Source organism: Protopterus annectens, chromosome 3.part1, assembly GCF_019279795.1.
Source record: "Protopterus annectens isolate FY-2018-M chromosome 3.part1, PAN1.0, whole genome shotgun sequence".
NCBI classification, from domain to species: Eukaryota; Metazoa; Chordata; order Ceratodontiformes; family Protopteridae; genus Protopterus; species Protopterus annectens.
The window spans coordinates 1482311445-1482325683 of NC_056732.1; the positions used below are offsets into that span (position 1 = coordinate 1482311445).

Consider the following 14239-nt stretch of genomic DNA (forward strand, 5'->3'; position numbering starts at 1 on the left):
TCAGACCGAATCAAAGTTGGCTAAGTACCCCGCTGGGGAACATTTTGTTTTTTTCTTGCCTCAGTATTTAACCGGATGTCAGAAAAAGTGAATAACTGTATTTCTTGTGGGAAACAGATACCTCATAGGGATTACCATACCTTGTGTATACCTTGTTTAGGGCCTGAGCACGACGTTGTTGGATGCCGCTCTTGTGCTAGATTTAACAAACGCACTATTAAGAGAAGGTTAGACTGTGCCAGGTTAGTGTTTGGGAAGCGTTGCAATTATAAAATGCCGTCGGATGCTCCGGCGCCGCTTCAAAAAGCGCAAGGACAAAACAGCGAAGCCTAGGGTTGGTGAACCGGCAGTCCCGGACGCCGGTTCTTTAGAAGGCTCAGTGGAGCCAGAGGTTTTGCCAGGAGTTTCTTTGGAGTCTCAGGCAGAGACTTTACTGTTACAGGATGTGCCTTCTCAGGAGGTAGGCCAGGCTGAGGGGCTTCTCAGGTAACTGTTCTTCCCTCTCTTCCCAAGGTAGTTAGAGCCTCTCCTTCTGTTTCCAAAACTTCTTTGAGAGGTAGGCCAAGTTTAGCTTCAGTGGGGGCTTCTCCTAGCACTTCAGGTTCTGTGCCTAAGAAACATATGCTTAAAATGGCAGAAGATTTGATTACTATGATTAGAGGTTCTATGCCCCTCCTGATAAGAGGCCTAGGGTGGAACCTGAGTTTGAGAGTTTTGAACAGTGTTCAGAGGCTTCTGAGTCTTCTGGAAGACTTGCAGGAGTATCCTCCTTATTCTGATTCTGATGTGGATGATTCCACTCCTACAGCTTCTCCTCCTGAGGATTTCTTATTTTCAGAGACTCTGCATTCCATGAGGGAGCACTTTAAATGGGAAGGCCAAGATTACTCTGATTCCAGGAAAAGGCTTAGGGAATTCTTGTTTTTACCCCAGCATAGGCCCTTAGCTATACCTCCTGTGTTGAATGTGGTGGAAGATGTTTTTACAGAGGCTTCCCTGAACCCTGATTCTTTGCCTCCTGCTCCTGTTAAACCTGATAGGTACTATAGGGTGCCTGAAGCTCATAAGTATCTTTTAAGAGTCCTAGGGCAGACCCGAAACTGTTTCTCAGGGACCTAAAGGTGTTAAGGCCTCTGTTGTTAAAAACCCTGTTCCCACTGATAAAGAGGCAAGGGCTTTGGATAGATGGGGAAAGAAAGTGTATACTTCTTCCACTTTAGCCATGAGGGCGTTGAATTGTCAGTTTCACATGCTAAAATATCAAAATTATCTCCTTTCACAATTGAAATCTAAGGTGGATGCTTTGGCGGAAGGTATTGAGTGTAAAGAGTTGCTGGATTTAGTTCATGTGTCTGAACAAGTGGGTAAGCATTCTTTGCAATGTGGTTTTGATGCTGTACAGGCCTCCTCGAGGGTGGCTGCCACTAGTTCTGTTCTTCGCAGGCATGCCTGGTTGAGGGATCAGAATTTAGCTGAGCATGTTAAGACAAGGATTTTGGATGCTCCTTTACAGTCTGATGTGTTGTTTGGTTCGCCTGTGGAAGCAGTTTTAAAGAAAATGGAGGACAAAGCTAAGTCTATGCAAACTGTTAAAGATTTTTGCAGGTGCAGCCACCGAAGTTTAGTAGAAATTGGCCTACTAAGGGATGGACATATCCTGCTTATGATTCCCAGTCTAGGGGTAGGTCTAGACGTGGTAGGGGCAGAGCTCAAGGTTCTTTTAGGCCTAGAACAGGGAGTTCACCTGCTCAGACTTCTGGTGAGGGCAGGGGTCAGTCCTTTCGTAAACAGACCCAATGACCTGCCTTTTCAGCTGCCAGTAGATTCTCGTCTGGCAGCTCCTTTGGGAGGAAGACTGTCTCTTTTCAAAGAAAATTGGGATTTAATTACTCAAGACAGATGGGTGTTGGATATCATTCACCACGGTTACAGGTTTTATTTCCATACATTGCCCCTTTCAAAGGCATGCCAGACGTTCCTCCTCCACAAAGGAAAGAGGCTCACAAGCAAATTTCTCTGTTACTCCAAATAGGGGCCATTCAGCCAGTCCCTGTATCAGAAAGGGGCCTAGGATTTTATTCTCGCCTGTTCCTAGTACCAAAGAAGGGGAACACGTGGAGACCAATTTTGGATTTATCTATCCTCAACACTTATCTGGACATTCCCAAGTTCAAGATGTTGACGTTACAACAGCTTTTACCTCTGCTGGGCAAAGATCACTGGATGGTAACTTTAGATCTCAAGGAAGCTTACCTTCATGTGCCTATAAGACTAAGTTGCAGGAAGTATCTGCGTTTTCGAGCTGGAAATTCTCATTATCAGTTCTCTGCATTGCCCTTTGGCTTATCTACTGCGCCCAGAGTATTCACAAAGGTTCTGGCTCCAGTGATAGCTTATTTCAGGCTAAAAGGAATTCAAATCTATCCTTACTTGGAGGACTGCCTGATTCTGGCTCAAGAAAAGGAAGACCTTCTACAGCATCTGGAATATGTTATAGCAGTGCTAAGATGCCTAGGGTATTCTGTGAACGAAATAAAGTCCAATCTAGTACCCTCTCAAGACATGTGCTTTCTGGGTGTGAGACTGAATACAGCAGCCCAGATGGCCTTTTTAACCCCGGACAAACTACAGAGTCTATCCCTTTACTTCCATCAACTATCTCATCAGTCCGTGCTGACTGCAAGGACAGTCCTTCAAGCATTAGGGTTCATGGCATCTTGTATTCTGGTGCTTCCCAATGCCAAACTGCATATGAGGAAGCTGCAATGGTATCTCAAAAATGTATGGACACAGCACTGCCAGGATTTGGACACTGTCATTCAAATAATACCTTGCCTTCAAAAAGAATTTTTGTGGTGGGCTCAGGAATGTCACCTAAACAAGGGACTCTCTGTGACCCGGCCAGAGGCGAGTCAGATTTTAACGACAGATGCCTCGGACATTGCTTGGGGAGCTCATCTAAATGGAAAGTGGATACAAGACAAGTGGCCTGCCAGACTACAGCATCTACATATCAACATGAAGGAGATGTTAGCAGTCCAGTTTGCATTAATGGCTTTCAAGGAGTTACTTCTTCCAGGGCAGGTGTTGATTCTAACAGACAACACAACTGTCATGTGGTACATCAACAAACAAGGGGAACACATTCTTATCCTCTATGCAGGCAAGCAATGATTTTATGGGAGACTGCGCTCAGCTTGCAACTAACTCTTCAGGCAAGGTTTCTGCCGGGAGCACAGAACTCCTTAGCAGATGTGTTAAGCAGACAAATCATGGATCCCCACGAGTGGAAACTGGATCTTCATGTATTTCAGAAATTGACAGTGTCATGGGGAACTCCAGACATAGATCTGTTCGCTTCTCCACTAAACCACCAGCTGCCAAAGTTTTGCACAAAGGGGTTTCATCACACAGCTTGGAAAGTGGATGCTCTTTCTTTCAGTTGGAAAAATCTTCATGTGTATGCCTTTCCACCTCTGCCTCTTCTTCCAAAGGTGCTCTTAAAGGTCAGACAAGACAAGCCAAGGATGATTTTAATAGCTCCAGATTGGCCTCGGCAACACTGGTACCCACTACTAAGGAGTCTGGTAAGGAAGCCTCCATGGCCTTTACCTTTGATTCCACATCTGTTATCTCAGAAGGACGGTCATCTGCTCAATGTCAAGCTTCACTCTCTTCATCTAACAGCCTGGCATATTCTGTGTTGAAACACAGCAGGTCTCAACTTCCTCAACAAGTTTTAAATGTGATTATGGAAGCTAGAAGACCTAGTACAAGGAAAGTGTACGCAGAAAAATGGAAGAGATTTTTATTTTGGAGTACAGCAAAGAATTTGGAGATTTCTGAGCCTAATTTGAGTGTGGCTCTTCAATATCTTACTGAGTTATTGGACAAAGGTTTGTCCTTCTCTTCCATTAAGATTCATGCTGCAGCAATTTCAGCTCACTATGATTGTGACCCACCATTGTTTTCGCATCCTTTGTTCAAGCAGTTTCTTAGAGGGGCAAAGAATATAAGACCCCCACGTAGAGCTCCTACTCCGGCTTGGGATCTCAATTTTGTGTTGGAAAAACTTACTCTACAACCTTTTGAGCCTGCGGCTACTGCTGAATTGAAATACTTGTCATGGAAGACTGCTTTTCTGTTGGCTATTACTTCTGCAAGAAGGGTGTCTGAGTTGCAGGCCCTTATGGCAGTAGAGCCCTTTTGATTTTCCATAAGGATAGGGTATCATTACGTACTAATCCTTCCTTTATGCCTAAGGTGGTTTCTAGTGTGGCTTTAAACCAAACTATTCATTTGCCTACTTTTTATGCAGACCCCCAAAATAAAGGGGAAAAGATTTTGCACACTTTAGATGTACACAGGCAATTGCGTTATTATTTAAGCAGGACTAAGGATTTTAGGCAGTCTCAGCAGTTGTTTGTTTCTTTTGCTTTGAGTTCGCAGGGCAAGCCTGTGTCAAAACAAACTATTTCTAGGTGGATTGGGTTTTGCATTGCATTTTGTTATTCCCATCATGGCAAGGAGATTCCAGCTGGGATTAGGCCTCATTCCACTAGGGCTACTGCCACTTCAACAGCATTTCTAAGGGGTGGCAACTAAGGATATTTTGGAGGCAGCTACTTGGAGTTCAGTGCATACTTTCTCTAAGCATTATCACCTTCCTCTCTACTCTAAGTCTAGGGCTGGTTTTGCCACAGCTATTTTGCAAGGCATGTTGTCAGCTCCTGCTTCTTTATGATTTGCCAGCCTCCCTTACCTCTGCTTTGGGATTCTACCCAGTAGTTAGGACTGCAGCAATGTGGAATGAAGAACATAGTACAGTTTTGTACCTACCATAAATGTAGATGTTCGAGGATCCACATTGCTGCAGTCCAATTTACCCTCCCTCCTTCCCCTCTGTGTTTAGGGGTGGTTGTGTAGGTGAGGTTATATGCTGATAATTTTGTATATATTGTACATATTTTTGGTGCAGGTATATGGGGCCTTGTCTTTTTAGGGTCTTCTGACATCTGGGGCAAGAAAAGACTGAGGATATGACGTCGGTCATGCGCATTAGTACCCTGACGTACTGACGTCAGTCTAATGCGCCCTGACCGACGTCAGCCATATACTTTGGTATTCGGGCCGACTGGACAGCGGACTACCCAATAGTTAGGACTGCAGCAATGTGGATCCTCGAACATCTACATTTATGGTAGGTACAAAACTGTACTTTTCGTTGAGAGGAGGCAAACATTTGAGAGCATTTACAGAACGTTGTTGATCCAGAAGGAAGCAAAATGTAAGAAAACACCACTGTTGGTGAGTCTTGATACAGAGAATGAATCTGACAGAGTAGCTTGGGACTTTCAGCAGGGCAATGGAATAATTTCCATTCCCTGATAAAATTAAAAGGGTTGATTAGAAGGATATATGAAGGATCATAGCTGAAAATTAAAGTGGGTGGGGTCCTGTCTGATGATTTCTGCTTGAACAGAGGAACCAGGCAGGGGTGTCCCCTCTTCCCTTTATTTGCATTATATTTAGAACCATTTGCATAGAAAATAAGGGACTTGGAAATCCAATTATTTAATTGATATGCTAGTAAAAAAAACTGGCTCTATTTGTGGATGATATTATTTCAGGGTTTATATCCGAACACTGAACATTCAAAATGTCGAGTGTTCTAATATCGAACCCTAGCAATAAAAAAAAACATTGAACATACAACACAAGCACACCAAACAAACAGCAATCCACACACACACACCTAAACTCTTACACCTAACTCTACACAAAACTATACATACACCACTAACTATCCACTTACCTTAACCCAAACCCTAACCCTAAGGTCCATCACTATCGCACAGTCACCTCACCCGCGCCCTAACCCTAACTCACCTAACCCGCCCTAACCCGCATGTCCACACAATCGCACACTTACCTGACCCGCACCCTAACCCTAACTCACCTAACCCACACGTCCACACAATCGCACACTTATCTGAACCCGACCCTTAACTTTCCACCAGAACGTTGAAAATACCAAAGCAATAGAAACGGACAACTAAATTCTTTCCCTAGGAAAGAATTTGGTTTCCTCTTACTTTGATATTTTCAACGTTCACTGAAAACGGGTCGATATTAGAACACTCAACATTTCAAATGTTTGGTGTTCTAATAATGACCCTTATTTTATACCTGACAAAAAACTGAAAGGACATTACAGTGTTGTGGAACATTTTGGGAAAGTTTGATATCTTTTCGGGATACAAAATTAATGAAGTTAAAACAAAGGCAGTAGCAGTAAATTATGTACCCACCCACAAATGAGTTCAGCAATATCCATATTTATGGGGACATGATAAAATAAAGTATTTAGGAGGATGGATTAAAAATGATTCAGGTGTGGCAGCTAAGGATATGTGGGCAGTGGCTAAACAAAAAATAATACAAAAACTGAGAAAATGGAAGCTCCGTTATATGAATATTAGAAGTAAGATACAACCAGTTTAAATGTTTTTAGTCCCTTTAGTCTTATACACAGGTCAGTATATCTTTACAACCAGAGGAGTTATTGTAGATTGTAATTAATAAAGAGCTGAAGGTTTTTATCTGAGAGGGGAAAATGGCAACAGTCAAATGTTATAAGCTTATTATTCCAGTAGACAGGGCAGATTGGGATTACCCAATTTGGGGGGCATTTCAGAGCAACAGAAGCAAGGCTCCTATACATAGTACAACCAGAAAATTTATAATTCATAGTATAGTGGAAAGGGATGTTGAGAAAACAGGAAGGAAGCTTGAGAAACAGAGAGAGTGGAATTTTGGATGCAGACCTTTAAGGAGAATAACAAAAATCATACAGAATATTGTATTTGTAAAGTATCAGAAAGTAGTCTAAGAACTAAGCCAACATGGGAATGGAGAAAGGAGAATGTTAAGTTGTCTCTCTCGCCTTCATTCTTGCTGGTTGGGGTCGACTCCGACTCGGCCATTTTCTAAAGCTCGAGAGCTACTTACTGGCTCGAGGCCTCCCTATATCTCACAATGCCTGGCGCTAGACCCCCAGATCTTGTTTGCCGCTTCAGCTACGAGGTTGCGCTTCACTGGCTCAGGTCTTATTAATCTTTTGTATTTTTAGTAGTTAAACTGTTAGTGTATATTTTTCGAATCTTTGTTAAATCAGAGTAGTACTGTAGACTAGTCTTAGTTTCCCTGTGTTTTCTGACCCTTAGGAAACTCGTTTTTACTTAGAGAGTTTCTCCCCCCCCCCATCTCCCTAAGTAGGCCGTTTAAGGTAGAGGCTATCCCCTTCCCTTTTGTATTGTTTTCAGTAGGAAGTAGTGTTTAGCCTTTGTAGTCTAAGATCATAGTCTCTTAGTTTTTGTTAGTATAGTTACGTAAGATTTTTGTGTGAAGGTTTGGGACTAGTGTGTGTGTGTGTGTGTGTGTGTGGTTTTTTTTGCACTAGTCAAAAATTTTATCCATCTGTATTCCCTTTATTTATAACATGTCAAAGGATACCAAGGTATCAGGGTTCAAGAAGTGTGACTCGTGCTGTCAGAAAATGTCTCTGACAGACAGTCACACTTCTTGTGTTTATTGTTTGGGTTCCCTACACCTGCAGGACTCTTGCTCGGTACGTCGTGCCTTTAGTCCGAGAGTCCTGCAGGAGCATAGGAACATGTTAATTCTCAAGGGTTTACTAAAACCCAAGGGGTCTCTGGCAAAGTCTCAGACAGCTAAAACCCCTAAGCCCACCAAGCCGTCGGCTCCCAGTACGGAGCCGTCGCCAGGTGGAGTGTCTGCTTCAATTTTGGTTCCAGCCGGGACCGAAGTATCAAAATCTCTCTCTGAGCCATCAGGGAGCCATAAGCAATCTAGATCGCCATCCCTGGAGTCAATTTGCTCGGCTCCGGGATCACCTTTGCTACAGTCTGAACGGAGTCATAGGTCCCCCCTCTTCTCAGTCCTTGAGGCTGTTCGATCATGACTTGGAGAGAGTGGTTAGTAGACTCCTCAAATCTGGCTAAAATGTTAACTAGCCCTCCTCATCAGGCTGTGGCTGCTCCCTTTTCTGAAGTAGTTCCTCCTCCGACTCCTCCTGTCAGTTCGGAGCTGGAGCTTGTTGGGGCTCGGATCCTGGAAACAGCGGTGATGCTTCCCCTTTCGGCTCCTTCGTCGGCTCTGATTCCTTCAATGGTTCCGTCCTTGGAGGGATCTGGGCACTGAGACTCCCTCGTCGGCTCCGAGGGAGTGAGTGGCATCGGACTCTTATCCGACCCCGTTCTCCCTCTCGGAGCTACGGCACAGGTAAGCTCGGCTCCTGCATCAGCCTCAGAGCCGTCCCTTTCGGTGCCGGAGAGGATTCCCATCTCTTCGGAGCGGGGACCCTCTTCTGTGCCAGACAGGGGCACCTTCGAGGTCATGAGGAGCGTGCTGACTTCTGAGTCTGCACCTCGATCAGCCCCTTCAGCTCCTCCCCGCAGGGTGCCTGCTTCGGTCTCTGCTCCTCCTCCAGACCCCAAGCGAGGGGATCAAATGCTCCAGGTCACCCCACTGGGTGTATCTTCCTCTTCTGAGGCCTCCCCTGAGATTTCAGAGGAGCCCCCTCGAAAGAGGAAATGTAAGAGGAAACATGTTGACTCCCCAGAGTCTGTCACATCATATACTGTCTTGGAGGATTCGGAAGGGTCCCCAAGATCCCCCTCTGAAGATGTCTCTTTCTCAGACATCCTTGAGATCCTTAAGCAGAGGGGGAACTGGTCTGCCCTTAACCCTTCTGAGGACAAGTCTGTATACTTGGATGTGTTTGGTTCTCGCCCCTCCACCTCCTGGGTGTCTCCGCTTTTCCATCCATTAATGGAAGTGGTGGCTCGGAAGGCGTGGTCAGCTCCGGACACACTGGAACCAACCCCTCGCAGGCCCACTAAGTTTATCACGGCCCCCTCAAGATAAACAGTTTCTGACAAAGGGTGTCCCCGTTGATGCCATGGTGGTAGCAGCTGCCATGAAAAAGGAGTTGGCTGACACTTCTGTACCTGTCCATCCCCCTAATAAAGAGTCTAGGATGATGGATAGATACGGGAAGCGGATGTTTTCCTCAGCGACCTTCTCCATGCGGTCGCTGAATTATTTGTGCCACTTCACCCGTCTTCAGAGAGATCTCCTCAAGGAGCTAGGAGATACCCTGCAAGATCCATCAGCTGCGGGGGCTCAAGACAAGATAAACTCCCAGCTGGCGACTCTTAATTCTATCATTAACTCCTCCATGCGGCTCTGTTTGGACCTCAGGTGAAAGGTACACTTACCAGGTGTGAGCAGGAAGGCAAGACTCTCTTGCCGTTGGAGTCCGTTTTTCGACTCCCTCTAGACCATACCCTAAGGGTCAGAAGAGTGGGAAGATGTGGTTCCGGAAACCCCCGGGAGCCATGCCTGACACACATGGTGAGTTTCCCTCCAGAGGCAGAGGAGGGAACAACAATAGACGCCGGCCGCGGGGCAGAGGGGGTCCGCAGAATCAGGGCAGCAGAGAATCTTTCTCTGACAAGCCCTTCCAGCACCCCTGAGGGGCTGCCTGGCTCTCCGCCTTCGGAGGCAGTCGGGGGAAGGTTGTCTCTGTACCCAGAAGCCTGGCGTCTCATCACTCAAGACAGATGGGTACAGTCTATCATATCCGGAGGTTACAAAATCCCATTTGTCCACACAGCCTTAAAATCAAACAACCCCATCCCAGATGTTCCACCCAGTCTAAGGGAACAGGCAGTACAATAAATGTCAAGACTGCTAAAAAAACGGGCCATCCAACAAGTTCCAGCAGACCAGCAAGGATCTGGAATTTATTCAAAATTCTTTTTGGTACCAAAGAAGACAGGGGACTGGAGACCCATTTTGGATCTCAGCAGACTGAACAAGTCTGTTCAAAGAACGAAGTTCCGGATGGTCACGCTTCAGTCCATTCTACCCTTTTTGGGTCAGGACAATTGGATGTGCTCCATAGATCTTCAGGATGCGTACTACCACATCAAAATGGACAGGCATTCCAGAAGATTTTTCCGCTTCAGCTGGGAGCCAGTTATTACCAGTTCAGAGCCCTGCCCTTTGGTCTCACCACAGCCCCCAGGGTGTTCGCCAAATGCATGGCAGTGGTTACCGCTCACCTGAGATGGCAAGGATTCCAGGTGTTACCATATCTAGACAACTGGCTCCTTACTGCTACCACCAGACATCAATTGCTAAGAGCCAGGGATTATACCATCCAAACATGCTCCAACCTAGGTATCTCAATAAATTTCGAAAAGTCTTCATTGTCGCCTTGTCAGTCCTTAACCTTTATAGGCGCAAGATTAAATACAAAAGATCTGTCTGCAAGGCTTCCAGTAGACAGAGTGGCAGACATTCGCTGACATGTACAGGTATTATTAGGATGCAGAAAGATTCAGGCCAGATTCGTCCTAAAAACCTTAGGTCTCATGGCAGCAGCGATCATATTAGTTTCCCTGGCTTGTTTTCACATGAGGATTCTCCAGTGGATGTTTTTCACCCAATGGTCCTTTCAACAACTTCCTTTGTCTCACAAGATAATAATCACACAGTCATGCAAAGACCACTTGGCTTGGTGGATGGTCTCTACATCAGTACCCCAGGGCAGACCATTTGTCCTTCCTCCTCCAGTTGCCACGGTGACCATGGATGCCTCCCTGATCGGGTGGGGGGGGGGGCATTTTCAGGGCAGGACTGTCCAGGGCACCTGGCAACCCCACGAGTACCACTTGCACATAAACGTCTTGGAGATGAGGGCGGTGTTTTTAGCGTTGCAAGCTCTTCAGAACTCTCTACCCACTGGGACCATTGAAATTCAGACAGTATGTCTGTAGTGTGGTACATCAACAAGCAGGACGGAACCATGTCATATCCCTTATGTCGAGAAGCACTCAGACTATGGCAGTGGGCGATCTCCTCGCAACGGTTTCTGACGACAACGCACATCCCTGGGAAGTCCGTCATAGCGGACAGGCTAAGCAGAGCTATTCTCATGCCTCACGAGTGGTCTCTCAACCAGACAGTAGTGGACCGAATCTTCCACAAATGGGGTCAGCCTTGCTGCAACCTTTTTGCAACTACTCTCAACAGCAAGTGCGACAGTTTCTTAACTCTCTTCCCTCTTCCCGGACACTCCCCCAGAGACGCTCTAGTTCACGACTGGTCCCAGGGACTTCTGTATGCATTTCCACCCTTTCCACTAATTCCCAAACTAATTCAGAAAGCTACCGTGCTGGGTTGCAGGATGATCCTCATTGCCCCCTACTGGCCTCGACAAATCTGGTTCCCATTTCTGCATCGTCACCTTCTAGAGCAGCCTTGGAAGCTGGACCTAGTTCTGGACCTCCTGATCCATCAGACAGGCAGGCAGCATCAGTCTCTTCAGTCTCTCAACCTCACTGCTTGGTTGCTCCACTTCCAACCTTAGCCAGGCTTCCCAGTATTTCCAATTCAGTGCGTGAGATTATCCTTTCCTCGCACAAACCTACAACCAGGAAGACTTATGCTAGTAAGTGGAAATGTTTCTCCTTCTGGGCAGAGGCTAGAAATATAGATCCCATCACGAACCCTGTCCACAAAGTTCTGGACTTCTTAGCAGAACTTTTTCAAGCGGGCTCCTCATCGGCCACCATTAGAGTTCAGTTAGCGGCAATCTGTAATTTCCATACAGGCCTGTCAGAAACCAGCATCATGTCTCATAAGCTTTGCAAAGCCTTTCTGAAAAGAACACTCTTGCTCAGGCCTCCAGTGAGAGATCCCCCGCCTCTGTGGGACTTAAATTTGATCCTAGCTTCCTTGATACTTCTTCCCTTTGAACCAGCAGCTTCCTGTTCCCTGAAATTGCTTACTTGGAAAACCCTCTTTTTGGTGGCCATTACTTCAGCGGGGAGAGTTTCTGAACTTCAAGCCCTTTGTATTCGTCCTCCTTATCTAGTTTTCCATAAGGATAGAGTTTCATCCAGGACTAATCCTTTGTTCCTTCCTAAGGTCCCCTCCGAAAACAATCTGAATCAATCCATCGATCTGCCAGTCTTTTTTCCAAATTATTACAACAAAGCTGAACACAAATTACACCAGTTGGACGTTCATAGGCAATTACGTTTCTATTTGCCTAGGACTGAGCAAATAAGGAAATCAGACCAGCTCTTCTTGTCCTATGCGGAGGGTAAGCAGGATCGACCAGTGTCTAAAGTAACCTTATCCAGGTGGTTGTCCTCTATTATTACCCTTATTTATCAGTTGAGGCATAAAGAACTCCCTGCTAAACCTAAAGGCCACTCTACTAGGGCTTTAGCTACGTCAATAGCCTTTCAAACAAGACTACCAATGGAAGCCATTTGTGTGGCGGCCACATGGGCCACCCCTCATACCTTCATTTTACATTATAAATTGGATGTGGCCTCTAGGAGTAGAGCTGATTTTGGTTCCACTGTGCTCAAGAGTCTGTTCCGATGAGCCACCCAGGATTAAGGTGCTAGGGACACTGTCCCAACCAGCAAGAATGAAGGCGAGAGAGACGACTTAACATTCAGAAGTTATGTACCTACCATAACATTCCATATTAGTTGTCTTCTTCTTGCCTTCTTTCTTGCGAGCCTAGATGGACCGAGAAGAGTCTTCCTACGAGTCTTGTCACTGGCTGAGTCTTTACCATTTTATGTCCTCTACCTTTTTCTTCAGCCCTCTAGCTGAAGTCTTGCTTTTGGGACAGTTGTCCTCTTGTATCGTTTCGGTGTTAGGTCTTCCAAATGAGATCTGGGGGTCTAGCGCCAGGCATTGTGGGATATAGGGAGGCCTCCAGCCAGTAAGTAGCTCTCGAGCTTTAGAAAATGTCTGAGTCGGAGCCGAGGGTCGGCTCTGAACCCAACCAGCAAGAAAGAAGGCTAGAAGAAGACAACTAACATAGAATGTTATGGTAGGTACATAACTTCTTATTCTTCTGCTAGGGATGACTGCAATTAGGGATACAGACAATAACCAGGAGAGGGCTGGAATTTATTGGAGAAAACTGGCAAAAGAAGCAAGGTATTGAGAGCAAATAACTGGAGAGGGGAAGATAATAGAATGGGAAGATGCCAAGAACTGCAAGTTAAAAATTGCCTTCCCTATCAAGGATTTGATATTAGAGTATAGTCAGATAGAAAGAAATTGGGGATCCTAAACAAAAGACCAGTACTGGTAGAGTTTTTAGTAGAATCTAGAACAGAAGCTGACATTAATTAGTACAGCATATAAAATATTGTATGATAACTGTAAGAATCAGAGGAGGTTTGAAAGGATTGGGAAGAGATATTGGATAAGTAATTCACAAAGAAACAATGGGCGATATATGTGCATCTCCCAAATATGCAACAAAGTGTAGAAGATGTGGGACCTTTGCTTGAAGTGTTTGCATAGGTGTTTTTATACACCAAGTAGACTCCAAAGAATTTTTCATCAGGTAGACAGTGATGTTGGAGGTGTGATGGGGAAGAAAGAGGTAACTAGGAACATATTTTCAGGGAGTGTAATGAGTTGGCAGACTTTAAAGATTGTTTAGACTGCTTTGTCAGAGATGGCGGGTGAGCAAATTGGTGTAATTAAGGAAATGATTATTTTGAGCTATGATACAGAATTGGAATTACCTAGACATAGTAAGGCCTTGCTGAGTCTTAATTATGGTGGCTGCTAAAGAAGCGTTTACTTAGAAAATGGATATCAGTCTAAACCAACTTTACTAGAAGTAGCGAATATAGTAAGAGAGAGAAAACAACTGGAATTGGGATCTTCAGAAAATGGTAGGAGCAAATTACATAGGAAAATGGGAATTGAGGGAACAGTACATGCAGAGTAGGAATAAGGTTTAAAAGAAGATGGGATTTGAATGAACTTTGTAATGTTTGACCGACAATGACTGGATAGATTATAAGTGATGTATAATGTTTGCAACTACAATTGTGTCAATGTGGTTTGCAATGTATAATGTTTGCCACTAGAATTGTGTCAAAATGGTTTGTTTTCATTTATATAAATTTAAAATTGCCTATTTCATATGTGATGATTAAAGATGTTCATAGGTTCTGGGAATTGAGGGAACAGTACATGCAGAGTAGGAACAAGGTTTAAAAGAAGACTGGATTTGAATGAACTATGTAATGTTTGACTGACAATGACTGGATAGATTATAAGTGATATATAATGTTTGCAAGTACAGTTGTGTTAGTGT

General features: G+C 44.9%; 1 protein-coding gene across 2 annotated transcripts in view; it reads left to right on the plus strand.

Moving 5' to 3' along the window:
- STK31 (serine/threonine kinase 31) overlaps positions 1-14239 on the plus strand; it is a 5081810-nt gene that overhangs the window by 4224629 nt on the left and 842942 nt on the right. The window lies entirely within an intron of this gene.